The sequence below is a fragment of the Protopterus annectens genome, chromosome 5.part0, assembly GCF_019279795.1.
Source record: "Protopterus annectens isolate FY-2018-M chromosome 5.part0, PAN1.0, whole genome shotgun sequence".
NCBI lineage: Eukaryota > Metazoa > Chordata > Ceratodontiformes > Protopteridae > Protopterus > Protopterus annectens.
The window spans coordinates 331312327-331319962 of record NC_056735.1 but is presented as its reverse complement, the minus strand read 5'-3'; the positions used below and the strand labels follow the sequence as shown (position 1 = coordinate 331319962).

At 37.2% G+C, this 7636-nt stretch overlaps 1 pseudogene; it reads left to right on the top strand.

The window, feature by feature from the left end:
* LOC122802157 overlaps nucleotides 1-4029 on the top strand; it is a 22685-nt pseudogene extending 18656 nt beyond the window's left edge.
* Nucleotides 4030-7636: the final 3607 nt, after the last annotated feature.

Below are 7636 nucleotides of genomic sequence, written 5' to 3'. Positions count from 1 at the left end.
CAGAGAAAACTTGTATCTCAATAAATGAACAGCAGATTATGGCTAGGATTCATACCCATGCCACTTTGCAATAAGTGCATTTACACAACAAACAGGGATGAGCAGGGTATGTGGGGATTCAATAAAATATTCTAACGTGATGAGGTTGGCAGGAAAACAGGGCATAGCAGAGATATATGGTAGTGACAGTATGATGAGCCATGCTGTATGCTAATGAGTAGGTGTGTTACTTTATTATTTAATTAATGTCTAATGTAAATAGTTGTTTTCTAGAAAAAAAAAACAGTTTTGTTCAATATGCAACTTTCTTTTAGTGTTGGAATATTGTCATTTATGCTTTAAGTAACATGGTGCTACTTTTATGTTGTATAGTGCTTTGGTAATTCTTTAATTTTTAGTTTTGCACTGTTATTTCTACATTTGATGCCTTACACTAAGATATGTTTGCACTACTTTTTTCATTGAGGGAGGGACTGGTGGAAGCATTATAATTTGCATTTCCCACCATTTGTTTTAGTCAAAGGTAAGAAAGTATAGCATTGCTTTGCAGGACTTAAATGAGAGAGGAGATTGATTATACCTGTTTATAAAAGTTTTATAATATAGGCATTTGTTTTTAAGAGTATTTCCAGCTTTCCACTGAAATATTGGCATTCACAATGCTGAGTCCTGAAATGATGAACAAAAAGAAAGACTGAAAATAACAGGAGAAAAGAGATGTACTGGACATTGTTCTTCTCCTTAAAACTTGTTTTCTACAGGTAGACCCCCCCAAAGTGCACCCTGAACTTATATGAATCAAATACATTCTACCAAAGAAATGGCAATCACAGACTTATACACAAGTCTGGATTTTCGGTCATTTATACTCCATATTTCAGGACTCAGCACTGCAATTCCTAAGATTTTAAATGGTTACTGTATTTTCCTTACGCATTTGACACTTGCATTTATTACTTTTATTATTCAATATGCGTGTGTGTGTGTGTGTGTGTGTGTGTGTGTGTGTGTGTGTGTGTGTGTGTGGTATTCATAGTTGTGCTTATGCATAACGGCAATCTCTACTTTCTGCATGTTTGCACAGCCAAGGCCCAATTCATAGAGGTTATTTACGTTCACAAGCAATAGACTTGAATAAGCTTATGTAAAAGACAGATTAATGAGATTCTAATGAAATATGATATACCACTTCTTATGCTATCTATATGTACATATGCAAGAAAATATAACATCTTATTCAATTAGTTTCATTTTTGCATGATATTGCTGCATTTGGTTTCATTATCTGAGTTCTCACCTTCTGGGTCACTACCACCAGTCACTATTTCTGCAGCTTTGATAAGCTGTCTTTGTTTACCTAAGCCCCGGCAAGATATAATAAGAAATAAGAAAAAACCCTATGAACCTATAAACATGTCATAGACCCACAATGTTTAACAGTTCACGGTTTTAAACTTTACCTCTTCTAATATGACATGCAGCAGCCGGCTACAAAATAGGATTCCCTTCTATAAAACAGTCTGTAGGAAATAATTGCAGGTCAATAGTCTACAGTCTGTAATATCACTGCTAAATTCTAATTTTATGGAAAAATGCAGTGAACACCAATGAGCTATACGTTATTACACTTTCAAGTCATTTCACAGCTTGCATTACCAAGTTCATGTTGCCTTCTGTATACTGCCCTTTCCAGTTTGCTTTGCTGTATGTAAGCTACATTGCAAAATTCAAATTACCCAATACGCGATATCTATTTTGTATTATGCAGTGTGAAATTTGTCAAAGACTTTTTCACAAGTAGACTTAGTCATACAAAATTAATATGGTAATTGAACATACACCATCTGGTAACAAAACAATAAAATTGTTTGCAACAGTAAACTCACTGATATCCAGTATACTAATTAAATCATTTGGCTTAGATAATTTGAATTGTCTTCTTTTGGTTCCTCGTGAATGAAAACATTATCATGAGCACATAAAAACAATTATCAGGAGTATTACAGTATTTATGGCTATCTCAAATATTTATCTATTCTACTCAAATGAAATTAATCACAAATATTTTAACAAAAAGGTGATCACAGATAGGTTCAGATCCAAGCTAACTAACATGCAATGATAATGTTTGGGTTAGCACTACAAATAGACCTAAATTCCCGAGTTTATTATTGCTCATTTATATAACACTTACATGTGCTAATGCTATCCTAAAAATGAAAGTAAGATTCAGACGCCACTCGAGACATTTGTATTAGTAGTTATCAAATGCGATATGCAGAGTTGTCGGTCTGGAATTATTCATTTTACAGTTGATAGTTGCACCTAATAGTAGTCCAATACAAAGATGGGACTTGGACAAATAAGAACCAAACAAAACACAGAGAGGCAGACAGGCATGTTCAGATCCCACTGGAGTTACTTGCATTAATGATATTGACGACTACTTCCATCAGCTTTAAACCTATTAAACCTTAAGGATTTGTTTTATTCTGGAATAATAAAGATAGCTTAGTAGGATAAAATGTCTGGGATCATATGAGAGTATTTGGAACCACTGCGGAACACTGATTCTTTTCAAGAACACTCACAAGTTATGAACAGTTGTGTAATTATTGAGACTTCTTTCTCCATTTACATTATATAACCTGAAGAATTTGGAGATAATTAGGAAAGTCATAGGACAGTATCTTTTCACACAAAGGGTAAAATTTAACTGCTATGGCTTGCTGGATTAATGACGTTCAAAATCAGAAATAAAATGCAACGATGAATTAACAAAAAGAAGTAGTTAATATAATGCAAGCTAGTCTTAGGAAAGCTGTGACATAGGGAGTCACATAAGCTACTATTACTTTGGATCTACAGTAGGAATTATGCGTTATGCAGGGAAATGGACAACCTAACTTGGCACACTGTTTCCTTGTTTTCTTGCTGACAGCATATATTTTTTTCTTTTTTCCATGCAGTCATCAAGGTAGTCGTGGTGTGGCAGATGGGCTTGGGAGGAATACAGACAGCTGCGGTTTTCATTTTGCATTTAAGTTGTGCCAGCATCCATCATGTGGCATTCATTAGTTACAGTTTGTCTCCTCCTGGGTTTTGCCAACTCTTGAAGCTTGTTATCTTCCTCCACCTGGTCACAGGATATAATCAACCGCATTAACAAATTAAATACTACATGTAAGGCTGGACAAAACTTTTAGAATGTGGGTCAGAGTTATCTGAAGCATCTGTGTGGTACAATTCTGCATGGTCCAAAATTGCCTTTAAAGACTTCCTATTCTGGAAAAGTGAAGCTTCCTGATAACTTTGATTCACAAACTCAGTGGCCCAATTGTGCAACAATCAGAGAGATCCGGGATCAAGGCTCTTGTGGTTCATGTTGGACATTTGGTGCTGTAGAGTCCATGTCTGACCGTGTCTGCATCCACTCTGGGGAAAAGCAAAATGTGGAGGTATGTGCTGAAGATCTGTTTTCATGCTGCGGCTTTGAGTGTGGAATGGGAGGCAATGGTGGCTATCCATCGGGAGCGTGGCAGTACTGGACTGAAAGTGGCTTGGTGTCTGGGGGACTGTATGGTTCTGGCATAGGTTGCAGGCCATATACTATTCCTCCCTGTGAACATCATGTGAATGGCTCATGGCCACCATGTTCTGGAGAAGGAGGTGACACACCACCCTGTGTGAAAAGTGTGATGCTGGTTATACTCCTTCATATGAAAAGGATAAGATTTACGGTGAATCTGCCTATAGTGTCCCTTTCTCTTCTGAAAGCAGAATTGAAGGAATTTATAAGAATTCACTGTGTATGAGGACTTCCTGCTGTATAAATCAGGTGTGTACCAGCATCACACTGGAGAAGCAGTCGGGGGTCATGGTATTAAGAGCTTGGGCTGGGACATAGAAAACAACACTCCTTACTGGCTGGCTGCTAACTCATGGAATACAGACTGGGGTGATAATGGCTACTTCAAAATCTTCTGTGGGCAGGATCATTGTGGTATTGAGTCTGAGGATTCAGGCTGAAATTCCAAAAAATGCAGCAGAGCTTTCTAACAGCATCCTCTTTTGAAAAGTACAAGAAGTGTTTTGCAGCAACACAGTCAGAGAGAAAACATTACTGAAAATCACTGCTTTTATTTTAAATTTAAGGACATACCTTTTAACTGTTATAATGAAAGCCAGTTCCAAAGCATACTTTCCTAAGTGCAATTAGGTTTTACATTTTTAATTGTATTAGTTTTAGCCTTGTGTTTACATGAAACTGCTTATAAGAATGATACCTTTTATAACTGACCATAAATTGAGAACCATTTTTTTTAAATCAGTACATTTTAATTGGGAGACTTTTTTGCTCTAATTTGCATGTAAACTGTATTGTGTATTGTAGTCCCAAAGGTGGGGGGGGGGGTGTTCTGCAGTAACTGACTTTAGTCCTGCGTATGAGAAGTGCCCACTGTCCTACTAGCAGTCTTGCTGATATCAGAACACTACAGATTCAGATATTCATAGGACATGGCATCATTTAGTTCAGGAAATGTTTAACGGGTAGCATGATGCCAGGGTAATCCTATGGGCTAGGCTTGTAAAGGCTCTAGGGCCATTAGCCTAGTACACACCTATGAACCTATATTTATTTACAAGGAGTAGACTTACATATTCTGTGCTAGTACCTGTCTATACCAAACAACTTCCTTATTTCTAACTTCTCTAACAGGTAATATCACAGTAGTCCACCCTAATCTGTGTAGAGGGGTCTATTTCTCAGATTAGTGATGGTCTTTGTGGCAGTAACAACATACACAGCTTTCTAGTGGTAGCTTCTTTTTTGCTGTAAATTCTTTTCACTATAATTTTTCAAACAGTGTAATGGAAACCATCCATTATCCAATATGCATGCAACCAATATATACCTTGAAATGTATTCCCTGACAAACAGATTGAACACAGCCTGCCTCACACATAATAAACACAATTACAAACCACTCTTCTCACTGTACTTATCTTGTCAACCATATATTATAACTTTGCAACTTCAGTTATCATTCACAGCATATACCATTCTCTGTGCATTTCATGCAAAATATGCTGTTCGTCGTTTTTTACCAAGAACCTTCTTCCCTCCTACATCTCTAACATGCTATCTCCATTCTTTCTGCATCACCTACCTGCTCTTACATCAAATCTGGCAAATGTTCCACTAACCTTGTGACTCACCTTTCTCCATACCTCTCAACTGTCCAAATTTTCACAGAATGTCCAGATTTTTGCTTCATATTTTTAGTCTGTTCCTTATAAAAGTTGTGGTTTTATGGATTTTTGTGGCAAATCAGTGAGGACTGAATTCACTAAAACATTACAGACATTTGTGTTTCAGACTTCATATCCTTCAGAAAATGCATGGTAACACAAAACCATTTATTCTATCAACTTTCTAAGTTTATAAGAACAATATTTAAAATGTGTCCCTATTTTTGGGGCTTTGTCCCCCCGTTTGGATTTGTCCAGAAGTTTTGTTCTAAGAGGTTGAGTGCTATACTTTTCTCTCACATTTTTCTAGTCAGACTCCTTACCTATGGTACCATGCTCTGCATTACCTGATACCTAAGGTATCGTGCTCTGCATTACCTGATACCTACGGTACTGTGCTCTGCATTACCTGATACCTATGGTACCGTGCTCTACATTACCTGATACCTATGGTATTGTGGTCTGCATTACCTGATACCTACGGTACTGTGCTCTGCATTATCTGATACCTATGATACTGTGCTCTGCATTATCTGATACCTATGATATCGTGCTCTGCATTACCTGATACCTATGGTATCATGGTCTGCATTACCTGATACCTATGGTACTGTGCTCTGCATTACCTGATACCTAAGGTATCGTGCTCTGCATTACCTGATACCTAAGGTATCGTGCTCTGCATTACCTGATACCTACGGTACTGTGCTCTGCATTACCTGATACCTATGGTACCGTGCTCTGCATTACCTGATACCTATGGTATCGTGCTCTGCATTACCTGATACCTACAGCACTGTGCTCTGCATTAGCTGATACCTATGGTACCTTTCTCTGCATTACCTGATACCTATGGTACCGTGCTCTGCATTACCTGATTCCTATGGTACCCTGCTCTGCATTACCTGATACCTATGGTACTGTGCTCTGCATTACCTGAGCAGGTGGAGCTGTATTTTATCATTGTCTCTGTATAATTTATGAAGCCTACAACCATCATGAGCTCCACATTCTCTCTCTCCAGTAGTCCAGACCACAGCTCTACTGTGCCCCAGATAAACACAACCACGTTTCTCATACACAACTGCCTAACTTCTACCCAAATGCTATCCTTCTTCCATATCTTACTGTCATCTATACAGCTGTCTCTAAACTTATCCAGTCCTCATTTTCTTTTCACTTCCACAAATCTGTGTATATTCTCTCTTTTTATTATTTTTTCAGTGCTTGCTTATATACTTTCTCTCACAGTTATAATACCCTTCTTCTCCAGTTGCCTTACTTTCTTACAGTATCACTACATGTGTGGATTATCTGCCCCTCTCTCCAAGCATTTCTGTCTTTTGATCTCTTGCGTCAACCTCATGGGGATTTCATGCCACCTTATAACAACCATTTCCATAGGTCTCCTACTGGTCTGTCTTCATCAACTTCATACACACCTGCCTAACTTCCAGACAAATGCTGTCCTTCTTTCATATCTTACTCTGATTTATACAATTGTCTAGAAACTTTCCCAGTATTTTCTCCTTTCAGCTCCCCCAAATCTGTGTATATTCTCTTTTGCTATTATTTCTCTAGTTCTTTTTCCATATCCCCTTGTACAGCTCAGAGTTTTGGTTAATATTCTCAAAACACACATAGGCCCCTTTCTGACATTTCCTTTGCCAGTCCTTCATTTTTCCTACTACTTTCTCTGACAACTTCTGCATGATCCCCATTCAGCATAACATCAGTCCTGCTGCCTGTAAAATATCAGTTCCTCGTCTGTACCCAGTCCTAGCCTAGCTCCTAATCTATAATTCTATTTTCAAAGCCGACTATCCCTATACAACAACCCAAATCACACAAAAATGGAAACAAAAAACTACAAACAAAAACCACAATAGCCACACTGGGAATGGAAAACAATAGCCAAAACAATACTTGACCATCCAACAGTTTTAATATGATTTAGTCTACGGACTTCTTCAGAAAACAATTCACAATGAAGTGCGCACCTTTTAAATACAATCTATCACTCCTTTAATTAATGTAACAATAAACCTAATTACTAACTAATTAAAGACATTACTATTGACACTGTAAAATATATAATAATATATAAAGTAAAATCTAAAAACCTTTCTGATAGTTGGCATTTAGTCTTTCTGCTCTTAAAAACATTTTACATTAATACTCTCATTCAAAACAGGAGGTTGGTCTGCCTTTAACCTAATTTGCTATTCAGTTTCAATGGTTTCCAGTCTATTTTTATAATTCCCACCCCTTAAAACTGGTGGGACTTGTTCAATTACTGAAAATAAAAATAAAAAATTGTACTTATCACACATATTGGAATGTTTAAATATGGCATTATTTTTATCTTTAACTTTTATACTGT